At 34.3% G+C, this 12327-nt stretch overlaps 1 protein-coding gene across 4 annotated transcripts in view; it reads left to right on the plus strand.

The window, feature by feature from the left end:
• Positions 1-4529: 4529 nt before the first annotated feature.
• The window catches only part of LOC120770935 (protein unzipped), a 114034-nt gene continuing 106236 nt past the window's right edge, over positions 4530-12327 (plus strand). Inside the window, exons 1-2 of one of the 4 annotated variants that reach the window (XM_040098640.1) lie at positions 4530-4657; positions 8812-8967. The gene's annotated coding sequence lies outside the window, so the exon portion shown is untranslated. The remainder of the gene's footprint in view (positions 4658-8811; positions 8968-12327) is intronic. The other 3 variants (XM_040098639.1, XM_040098642.1, XM_040098643.1) reach the window with 3 other exon arrangements.

The raw sequence follows: 12327 nt of genomic DNA on the forward strand, positions 1-12327 counted from the left end.
CATTTAACTGTTTTTTGATATTTTATCGAGGAGCTGGCATACAACAAAATTAAATTTTGGTTTCTTGTAGTAGCAACGGTATTTCCATAGGAAAGATGTTAGATATACGAATCAAATTTCACATGTAGTCACTATCTAACTTTCGAGAAGTGAAATTCCTTTATAAAATTCTTTAATTCCTTTTCATTGCGCAATCGTTTGGTGGTGAAGCCCACTTTTACTTTTTTGTTCTTGCTCCAATTGCGGCACTGCAGTGGCGCCAACAATTTCCACACGTTTTGAATAAATTCCAAAACACAGCGTTTAGTCTAAATACATAGGCAGCAAATTGTGAAATACAAAAGCGATTATGAAATTGGCACTTGTGCGCTAAATGACTAATGAGCACACATACACACACACAAACGCATACACGTACCTAAATATATTTTAATTCCTTTAATAACATACACTAAGGTTGATGCTGAAATTTGTATGAAAGCCAATAGAATATGCTTACATACATACAAATATTTTGTTGTGTGTGTTAAGTAAAAGTCCCTGTAGGAAAATCTTAAGATTGAAGTTTGAGTGGTGGTACGGAGGGTTCTTTTGAAGCCCTGTAAAATCGTTTTGATTCTAACAGAATTAATAAAAAATGTTTTTAAAATTATTTAAAAGATAAAAAAATATAATTTTGTTTTAACTCACAATTTTTTTTGACTTTTATAATAATAAAAATTTATATCCCAAATTTCATTGTAAAATTTATTTATTTTTAAATTTTTCCACCTGCTGAAAATTCTATAAAATTGTCAAGATATCAAAAAGGCTTTAAAAGTTAGTTTCGTTCTAAATCAATTTTTTTATTTTCTAATAGTTTTTTTTAGTTTTTACCTTTTTATAAAATAGAAGTTATAAAATAATTTATAAAAATTAGACACTATTTAGGTTTTAAAACACATAAATTTTAGATATTTTTTTTTTGATCCACTGGAAATTCTATAAAATATGTAAAAGCTCTAATAATTAAAAAAAACAAAAATATTTTTTTTAATAAATTTTTTTCTTTTAATTTATAGAATTTTCAACCAGTCAAAAAGTAAAAAAAAACAATTATTAAAAATATTAATTAGAAAAAATAAAATATGAGAGTTACGGGAAAAATATTTTTCATTTTGAAAAAATATTTTTTTTAACTTACACATTTTTTTTTATTAAAAACTAAATTTAATTTGTTACATTTTTAAAGTATTTTTTCAAAATGAAAAATTTTCCCCGTAAATCTCATATTTTATTTTTTTTAATTAATAATTTTGATATTTCTTTTTTACTTTTTGACTGGTTGAAAATTCTATAAAGTGATAAAATACCAAAAATAAAAAAAATGAACTCGCACATATTTTTATTTTTGGTTTTTAATTCTTTTTTAATTTTTAAATATTTTTTTAACCTTTTAAATTTTTTTTAAATAATATCAAAGTTCTAAGATATCTAATAAAAATAAATAAATAATAGTTTTGTTTAAACTCACATATTTTATTTATTTTTTATAAAAGATATTATTTGTTTTTGACCCAATGAAAATTCTATAAAATATCTTAAAAATCTATGAAATGTATAAAAAAATTATGTGCTGGTTAAATTGTAAAAAAATAATTTGAAAATTCTTAAAAAAAATTAATTATATTTTGTTATTGCATTTTTAATTTTTTTTATTTTTATTATTTTTGAAATAATTAACTTAACGCTCATATTATTTTTGTTATGTAAAAAAATTTCATTTAATATTTTAAATTGTAATTTATAGAAATTTTTAAATTTTTTTGGAACTGCTGAAAATTTTGAAAAATATGACAAAGTTCTAGAATAATACAAAAAATATTTTTGCTCTATTAGTAGCTCTCCCCACGGACTCCATTCACTCCAATGGGTATTTGTTGTTTCTATATAAGCAAATATACTATTGTGTATACTTACACACATCCTTTATACATACCCACACACAAACACATTCACATATATAGGTGTATGAGACTAAATGCATATGAATGCCCTTCTTTTGGAATGTTGCCATCGTTTGTGGCTTTGAATATTTATACTTCACTGCAATTCTATCTATAACCATACATAAATATGTATTTGTATAATTCTTTTGTTGTTCAAGGAAGTTAACAATTGCTTGTTGCCAACAAGAGTTAGGCTTTTACAATATTTCTTTGTCACGTGTTGGCATTGTAACGTGTTAAAGTGGTTATTTATCTGTATACAACCTCGATTAGTTTTACATATTTATACTTGTACTTTCCATATACGACATAGTACGAGTATATATCTACAGCAAGCAGAATTTATAAGTAAAATATTACAATAACAGTTTTATCTATTATACTTTATACGTACTATTCATATTATACTATACTTTGTTGTATTTCTGGAGAAGCTTGTGTTGGAAATCAATTGTACGAAGAAATCTTACTACAAGTCGATACTTCTACATTTGGAGATACGAACAGAGTTTTTAGTAGGGCTTAGCCTATATAAGGTCCTCGAATAACCTGTGAAAATCCTTGCTAAAACTCGTAAAGGACGATTCTATAGGATGACCGATAGGAAGCTTTCATGGAAGCTTAATATCGAAGAGAGAAACCATCGACTGCCTTGTACTGCTGCAGAAGAGCTATTGGGAAAAGGTGGGGTCTCTCACTGAAAGTAGTTCTTCGGCTCTACAACACTATAATAGTAAAAATCCACTATGTTCTATGGAGTCTTTGTGTGGTGGAGGGCCTTAGAAAAGACCATAAGTCGCTAAACCAAACTCTGGCGGCTTTTTCTCTATCCATATACCTGCGAGGGAGCCGTGAGTGGGTAGAAGCCAGTGGAGGAGAGGGGCAGTGAGCTTTTTTTTATGAATGGGTCAAAACTTGGTGCAAGGATTGTTGGAGGGGTATATTGCCAGGAACTCTCTATCAACTTTAAATAGTTGCAGACTTTTTGTCTATCGGTATTTCTCAGGCGGAGATCACAGCCATTAAGGGGGCGGTAGATCTCCTGGCTCGGTGTGCAGCCTTCTTTAGAGAAGTGAATGTTGACTTTGACAGCAGGGCGGCGATGCCAGTTTTGAGATCACTAATCATGCATTCAAGAGTGGTTAAGGAATGCTTAACTTTATTATCAAAGGTAGCGAGTCACTTTGTGATAAGACTGGTATATGTATGTGCCAGGTCACAGCGCCACAGCGGAATTGCAAGCAACTGTAAAGCTGATGAGCTGTCAAGCAAGGCCTCTCTAGCACCGCAAACAGTAGAATGGGAACGCGCTGATGCTCTCTTCTCCCCGTGTGTTCTATTAATGTATAGCTGGGCTTCCCGCGAACTGAACCAGCACTGCGCTACAATCGATTCATGCACTGTCACAAGATCCTTTTGGCTCAAGGCCGAACGTAAGCGAATCAGTAAGCTCTTTGCCCTCAGTAACGCTATCCTCTCAATGGTTGAGGGAGTTCTAACAGACCACTGTCCTATTGTAGGCGTACATGGTGTACGCTTGAGAATCTTTCTTCTTGATTGTTCCGCGTTTGCGAGATCAAGGCTTCAACACTTAGGAGCACACATTTTCAGATGTCCCAGCGAACTGGTAGGGATAGAAATTAAACGCCTGAACAAGTTTTTATTGTTCCCAAAGCGCTTTGCTGTTTTATAAGTTCGAATTAAAGGAGTTTTTATAGCATTTTAAAGAACTATTTATGGTAGTTCAAGTGCGATCTTTCGATCAGCTATCTAATCTAACCTGGCAGAAGGGGTCTTAAAATAATCAAAAAAAAAACTAAAATTGAAAAAATGGTGACCATTTACTTTGAAGGAAAATTTATTTTGAAGGAAAATACCTTGGAAAGCTGTAACTCAAAAACTATCTGAGATATCGCAATATCAGAAAATTGAAAATTTTTGAAGTTTACAGTATTTTTTATAATTTTTGTCGAATATTCAAATTCAGCATTTCCGGTTATTGACAAAACAAGAAAAAAAAACATACCTGGCAATACCTCTTTATTTATACCGCTTGTTAAACACAGGTACAGGGTGTATACAAAGGCATGAATTCGCTGTCTGAGCACCGGGTGTTCACGATGGCATAGTTTTTTTATGAATGCTATGGATACTTTCCAAAAATGTATGAAATATTATAAAAACTGTAGCACTAGAACCATTATATAATGCAATGTTATCTTTTCTTAAGCTTATATTAAATTAAAAAGTAACTAGTCTCAACTCTCACAGGGTACCCCGAAGTAAAAAAAGTAAGTATTAAGCTAGCAGCACACTGTCGCGTTTCACTGCCACATCGTTCCACTGACACAAGAAAGCGCATGCGTTTGTTGTGTAGTTGTTGCTGTTGCTGTACAGTGGTTGATTTTGCCACACACACTGATAAACCACTGTACAAGCCAGTTAAAAACCCAACCGCCCTCCGTCCCTGCTGCCCGCCAGAGAGCAGTTGGCCAGTTGGATTTTCGTATGTGACGTCTTCAATGTTTGCTGCGAATTCAATTCAACACCGACTTCGATACGGAACGGACGCGCGCGCGCTCATGCTGAATTAACTGTGAAAACGTAGTGAAAAATCGTACAATACTTGGAAGTATAGTAACTACCATAAATCAAGTATATACATGTATGTATGTGTATGGGTGTGTGTGTGTGTTAATAGTGAAAAGTTTTGGCTTCCATTGTGTACGAAAAAAGTTTGGGAAAAAATGCAAATGCGAAATGTTGAATTAAAAAACGCAAAGTGCGCTTTGAAATTTTGAAAATTCGTGTGTTATTCCAGCGGGGCTTCAGATAATTGGCTTTGCAGCGGCAGCGTGTGGCACAAAGTAGTCAAAAAGAAACCGTAAAAGCCGTGAAAAAAGTGTATTTTTCGTGTGTGTGTAAAAACAAAGCCAAGCAGCGCACTAACAACAACAGCAAATGACTGCGAGTGGAGAGAAGACGTCGTCGTCGCTGCCCATACTACGCGATGAAGGTCACAGCGCCAGGCGCCGCTGAGCTGCCAACCGTCAAGCGGCAGAGTGGAGCCTGGAGTCCAGCGGCAGAGTGAAGCCTAAAGTCTTTTCCCACTTTTTTCCACCTACTTGCTTTGTGCCAGGATTTGCTTACACATTTGTTGACATCCCCGATTTCAAAACTTTTTTTGACAAATGTGCTGTTATTGTACTTTGCTACAAACGCGAAAATACCTGTGAACCACAAGCGCACATACATATGTACATACTTATGTGTGGCGGAGTTCCTTGTTGGAGTATATGCAGTTCACGCATATATGCGTTTGTGTGCCTGTAGGAAGCGGAAAACGGCAGACGGAAGCGTCGTCAGTCGCTGAATGCGTCACAGGCACTTAAATGCGCATTTTTGTGTGAAATTCCTGCAACAAAACGCTTAAACGAGCGCAAACGATTCACCTTTGTTTCCGTTGCTTTAATTTTTTTGTTTCAATATTATTTCTGTTGTTGTGTGCTGGCTGTGGTGGTTGAAAATGGGGGCATATTTCACATTTTCGTTGCTGGGCCAGCAGCATGGCGGCGCGTTTGGCAAAGCATTTGTATGCGTTCACGTGGAAAATGATTTGCAATCAAAATATGTTTGCCAAATATTTGTGTTGAATTGATTGAAAATAAATGAGTGAAAGCGTAAGCGCTGCAGCGGCCGGATGTCAGAAGGCAGAACTGCAAGAGATTGCGCCTTAGATTAAGGGCTAAGAAGATAATTTGTAGAAGTTATAGATGAAATTGGGAAAATAGTGACTTTCGACAATTATTATAACACCATAAAAAAAGGAAATATAATTTATAACGTAAAATAAAATAAAATAAAATAAAATAAAATAAAAAAAAAATAAAATAAAATAAAATAAAATAAAAATATAAACTAAAAATAAATTAGGTACACATAATTAAAATATAATAACAACATAAAATATAGATGAACTAAAATAAAATCAAATAAAAATAAAATAATAATAAAAAAAAATATAAAGTAAAATAAAATAAAATGAATGAATAAAAATAAATTAAATTAAATTGTATAAAATACAACATAACATAGAATAGTATGTAAAAAAATTGTCTTTAGTGTGTATAAATTTAACTGAAGGATAATTTTGTTGGTTGACCTAGAGGGATAAAAAAAATTAAATCAAGTAAAATAAAACAAAATAATTAAATTAAATTAAAAAAAAAATTAAAAAAAAACTATTAAAAATTGCCAAAAAAATAAATAAAATTATATGATATAAAATACAAAAAAAAGCAAGTGAAGCAAAATTTGTTCTTATACACATTAAATTTAACTGAAGAATAAATTTGAAAATAAAATAAAATTAAGTAAAATAAAAGAAAATAAGTAAATTCAATGAAAAAATTAAAAAAAAAAAATAAAAAAAAACTATAAAAAATAAAATATAATATAATAGAATAAAATAAGATAAAATGAAATATATAAAATTCAATTAAATTAATCAAAAAAAGCAAAAATTTGCTAATAAAAAATTAAAAAAAAATTATAATAAATAAATAAAATTAAGTAATATATGTAACTTACAACAAAAAATTAAATAGCAAGTAAAACAAAAGTTATCTTAAATAAAATAAATTAATTAAAATAATGTAATATAAAGTAAAATTATACAAGAACCTAATCTATTAAAATAAATTTCAAAAGATATTAAAATTAACTTAAAAAATGAAAAACAAATACATTTTAAATACAACAAAGAATAAACAACACAAAAAAAATAATAATTTTTTTTTGAGCCAGAGCATAAAACAAAGTTAAAAAGAAATAAAGAAAAAATAAAATAATAAAAAATAAAATCAAATATCTTTAAAAACTTGTAAAATTCTAATATTAGCTTAAAAAATCCTATACTTCGGTTGCACTGAAGCTATAATACCCTTCACAAATACCGTAAAGGATTTGCTTTCGACTGGTCGGTTTGTTTGGCAGCTGTAAGCTATAGTGATCCCTTCTGAACAATTTATTGTGCGATTGTAACTCTTTTCTGAATAATAATCTTTGCCAAATTTCGTGAAGATATCTTCTCAAATAAAAAAATTTTCCATACAAGCACTTAGCATTTGATCAGTCGGTTTATATGACAGCTACATATGTGTCATATTTGTCCGATAGCAAGAACTTCTTCGGATAATGAAGCCTGAGTTATATTTGCTGCCAAATTTCGTGAGTATCTTCTCAAATAAAAAAGTTTACCGTAGAAGAACATTATTTAGACCGGTGGGTTTATATGGCAGCTGTAAGCTATAGTGGGCCGATCTGAACAAGTTTTTCAGAAATTATAGCGTTACATTAGGCATTAATATTTCAAAAATTTCATGAAGATATCTCATTAAATAGAACAGTTTTCCATACAAGCACTTAAATTGGATCGATCACTTTGTATGACAGCTATATGCTATAGTGCACCGATTTGAGCAATTTCTTCAGAGGTTATAGCCTAGTCTTGGTCAATATTCTGTGCCAAATTTTGTTAAGATATCTTGTCAAATAAAAATTTTTCCATATAAGCACCTAAATTTGATCGCTCAGTTTGTATGGCAGCTATATGCCATAGTGATCCAATATTAACAATTCCGACAAATAAGCAGCTTATCTGCGAAAAAAGGACTTCTGAAAAATTTCACAACGATAGCTCAAAAACTGAGTGACCACTTCAAGTATAATTGCTCAAATTTAATAGAAAATATATTCATCCAGTGGCTAAAAGCCCATAAACAATTCTAATGACCACATGACATCAAAATAATTCAACTTTATAAGCTCAGACACGGCAACAGAACTACTGTCAACAAATTCAACTAAATATTGATTTTCCATACATGATTGCCAGCACACTAGTTCACTCTCCGCATCTATAGTAATTGCAGGTCGGTGCCGAAAAGCGAAAAAAATGTAACAAATTACAAAATGTTCGTTTACTTTGTACTTAGCATAAAATTCGATAATGTAAACAGAGCGCGAGTAAGCAACGGTCCGGCAGCGGGCACCGGTCGAACCAACAACACGCATGCGGCTGTGTGTACATATATATTTGTACAGCGCGCCCTTGCCACCCTGTATAAATGCCGCCCCATTCAATTACTTGCGCGTCGTCCGTCCAGCCTGGTCAGCCCAACTGTTGGCCGCGCTGTCGCGTTCTACTTTATTGTGCTCGCATTTGGCTGCACTCTGTCGCGCGCCTTTGTAGTTGATCCTTTTCGAAAAATTTTCCTGGCAGCGGTTACTTCGGGGCATTGGCCGCACAACGCGTCGCCACTCATTTATTTACTTTATTTGCTTTTCTTGCCTTTTTTGTTTTGTTTGTGGCGCTGCTGCAACAAACGCTTTCAGCAACGGTGTGTTGTTGTTGTGTTTTCTTTTTAATTTCAATTTTGCTTTTACGAACTTTTGGTTTTTCAGCATTTTAAGTGAGCTTTTCATTTTGCTTTGCTTTGTCGCCGCTTTAAGTGCTCTGAATTATTTATTATTGAGTAACAAAATATGAGCAAAGGAAATGCGACAAAAAAGTACATAAAACATTTATGTAAAAAATACAACAACAAGTACATAAACATTTTATGCAAGAAATACAACAACAAGTACATAAAATATTTATGTAAGACGTCTTCTCTTTAACTCGCTTTGTAAAAGTGTTTGTGCTGAATATCCTAAAAGAGAACCGTCCTCATCAACTGTAAATTTGTGTTTTTCTTTGTAAGAACCGCCATTTTTTGTTTTTGTTATCTAAATATTATTCTTTTTTATGTCTTTGTGCCAGTTGTAACATTCAATTAGTGTAATAAAAGTGCTTTTATTGCGCATTTATAATGAAACTGTCGTAAACTCGAAATTTTTTTCCGCAAAGAGAAACCAAACTGAGGAATTTTTCAATAGTTGGACGTGTATTGAAACCCGTATTTTCTAGTTATTAGAGGTAAGTGGATATTATTGATTAGTATTATGAATATTTATAAAGAATATTGTTATATTATATTTTGTTCATTGAGAGAGACAATCATAGACTTTACACTCGAAAAGTAGCCAGGGGTCATTTAGGTATCCTCTTAGTTAAACTATATTTATCTATAGTAAAATTTTCCCAAAAATTTCGTATTGTTTCAAAAATATCGGTTAAAAGATAAAACACAAATATGTATATAACCAACAAAAAAATAGGTATATATACTATATATGTATAACCAAATATCTAAACATAAATCTTCTGCTCTCCAAGTTCTTAGTGTATTTGCCAATATGAAATGCTTACTGACGCCACTTTTCCTAACTTCTAACATCTCTTTGTGTCTTTTCGTTCATCTTGCTGTCTATCTAAGCAACTGATTACTTAAAAAGAAGCACAGAGAGTTTTTGCACAAGAACACTATTAGACAAATCTGAAGGAAAAATTTTAGATTGATGTCCTAAGAGGTCTGTGGGGTATTATTGTTTACGAATTTGAGTTCAAAAGTTTCCATCACGTAAAGCTATTTTTGTCATTTTAGTAAATGGTGGTTGCTTGACACCCACACCCCTTGACTTCTTCTTCTTATTTTTTGGCGTAGACACCGCTTACTCGGTTATAACCGAATTGACAACAGCGCGCCAGCCGTTCTTCCTCTTCACTGTTTGTCGCCGATTGCAGATTCCAATGTGGCCAGGTCCTTCTCCACCTGGTCTTTCCAACGGTGTGGAGGACTTCTTCTTCCTAAGCGTCGCCTAGCGGGTACTGCGTCGAATACTCTCAGAGCTGGAGTATTTTTTCTGTAACTCTCGAAGTAGCACTTGTTGACAAAGCGGAAAAAGGGCAGCTTCGTTTTGTCCCGTCAAAATCGACGAAGAGTTGCTGTGTGTCGATTCTTTTTTAACGGTTTTTTCAAGATTTGGCGCATGGTGAATTTCTGGTCAGTTGTTGATTTTCCAGGCCTGTAGCCTTACTCATAAAGTCCAATCAGTTTGTTGAGGGTAGGGTTTTAATTTTTCACACAGTTCCCTCGATAGAATCTTATATGCGATTTTGTTTAGGCTTATCCCACGGTAGTTGACGCAGATTGTGGAGGTTCCCTTTTTGTAGATTGGACCGAGCACACTGCCGCCAAGTTTTTTTCTTTGAAATTGTTCCTTTTCGTTATAGTCTCAATAGCGACGTTGTCTGCCGGTCTTCCCCTTAAACTATTTTCTATTGCTCGCTTTTGTTTGCTACATTGGATCCGAGTTCTAACATGAGATGTGGCGTCTTCATACCCTTGCTCGTTTCCTGCACGACTCCTACGTTTAAGGCCCTGGGATATGATCCGTTTGACCATGCTTCGTGCATCGACAGCAGCTCGGTGGGTTTTTGCAGTCTTTCAGCTTGTGCTCGGGTTTCCCATATCTTATGCATAATCCATGGCTGTGTGGCTCTTTGCATTCCAATTATAGATCGCCGTAGTTGAAGCATCTGTAGTTTTTTAATTCCATTCAAGAGCTTAATGCTGCAGGTCATCCATAGTATTTTTATATGACCGTCCTTTAGGACACTGTTTCTTGGCTGTCAACATTGTTGCGTATTTGGTCGCGTGACTTTGGTCCCCATAGTGATTTCTTCCGCTGCTTCATTTATTATCGTCCAAAGGAGGTGCTGACTTCTAATCGGGTTGTTAACGAGTCGAGGTCTCGTTTCTTTATTGTGGCTTTCTGCTTCGGTTGACAGTTCACCTGCTTACACAACCTCAGAGCTTCTCAATCCCTCAATGGTAGAGATACCCAAATTTGTAAATTTCATTGCGGTCACTAAGCACCGGCTGGGTAACTACTGAACTGCTTGTTGGAGGCAGGCTCGAGTTGTACGTTCCACTATTTTAGCCCGACTGTGTTCATCCGTTGATAATACTCCCTTTCGGAACTTAAAACACATTGCAAAAAGGATAAGAAAGAACACTTAATACCCTTTTACAAATTAATTTAAGCTTACAAAGCCATAACCATAGTACAAGTACCTCCCACGAGCCGACGCAGCAACGAAGGTGACAATAATCGATTGAATTAAAGTAACATTGTGCACGAGCTAACGGAAAAAATAATTGCAAAAGCGGATGTGAAGGCAGAAAACCGTGTAAAGAGACCATATTAGAGCGCTTATGCTGCGCCAAGGGCATACAGGTGTTCGCAGACTCGGTAAATTAACGGTAACAGCATGTAAGTGCAGCAAGTGTTGTTAACCTCGCCAAGTACATACATATATAGCTACATGCATACATATGTGATTATATATATGGTATATGTATATATGATTATGCCCACCGACTGTATATAGATTTATACTCGTAAATATGATGCGCTTGCAGAGGCAGGTAAAGTTCTAAAACCTCGACTCTCTCTCCGTTCGTATGTAGCGTGTCGTCACACAATTGCGGGGGCGTAAAAACACAGGTATTCCCAAAGGATGTGCGGCGAAATGTCACAGACGCAACACAGCGCCATGGCAGACACACTTTTGGGGCGCAGATGCGGAGTTTGGGACGCGGTTCGGGTGAAACACCGCTTGCCAGACGTGCCGGCAAGTTGACAGCCGACAGTCGCTCCAACGGTGAGTTGGAGTACATGTAAACAAGACAACTCAAAAAGTTCGGCAACCAAAACCAGCGTAAATAAAGCCTCGGCCGTCTAACGAGCAACAAGGACCGCAGTGTGTAAATAAAATGTAATAAAAGGCGACGAAAAGAATTGAGGGATATAATTTTTACACACATAAGTATAAGCGGAAAGCCGGAAATATTGCGTAGTTGTTTTTTTTTTCTGTGCGGACTAACAAGGGATATACTCCGTTTTTCGGCAAGTGAAGCAAAACTCGTTACGCAGCGCAATTGTTGAAGGGCGCATGTATGCACGTGACAAGCGCTCTCTCTAATGCCCCTAAGGAAAAGGGAGAAATATATGAAAGTGAACAAAGCCATAGAAAAGTTTGTATTGCCTTCGAGTTTTCTTAAGAAGTTCCCTCGACTTTTGTGTAAGACGCAAAGTAAGTAACTCACCCTTTGATGTGCCTCAGACGTAATGAAAATGTCGTAGCGATTACATAGCGTGGAAAATTGAAATTATCCTGTAATTACGGTACCATCCGCACTGTGCGAAATCCATATTGGCGGCGAGGTATTGATTTTGTATTTGGGCGCTTTTATAATTATGATTTCATGGAATAAATTTGATTCGTTTGAGTTGCCAAATGAGGCTAACAATGTTGCTATACATGTGTTATACATATGTATGTACTTGTATGTTGATGTGTATACAAGGAAATAACCCTTAAGCGGACACT

This window comes from Bactrocera tryoni, chromosome 3, assembly GCF_016617805.1.
Source record: "Bactrocera tryoni isolate S06 chromosome 3, CSIRO_BtryS06_freeze2, whole genome shotgun sequence".
NCBI classification, from domain to species: domain Eukaryota; kingdom Metazoa; phylum Arthropoda; class Insecta; order Diptera; family Tephritidae; genus Bactrocera; species Bactrocera tryoni.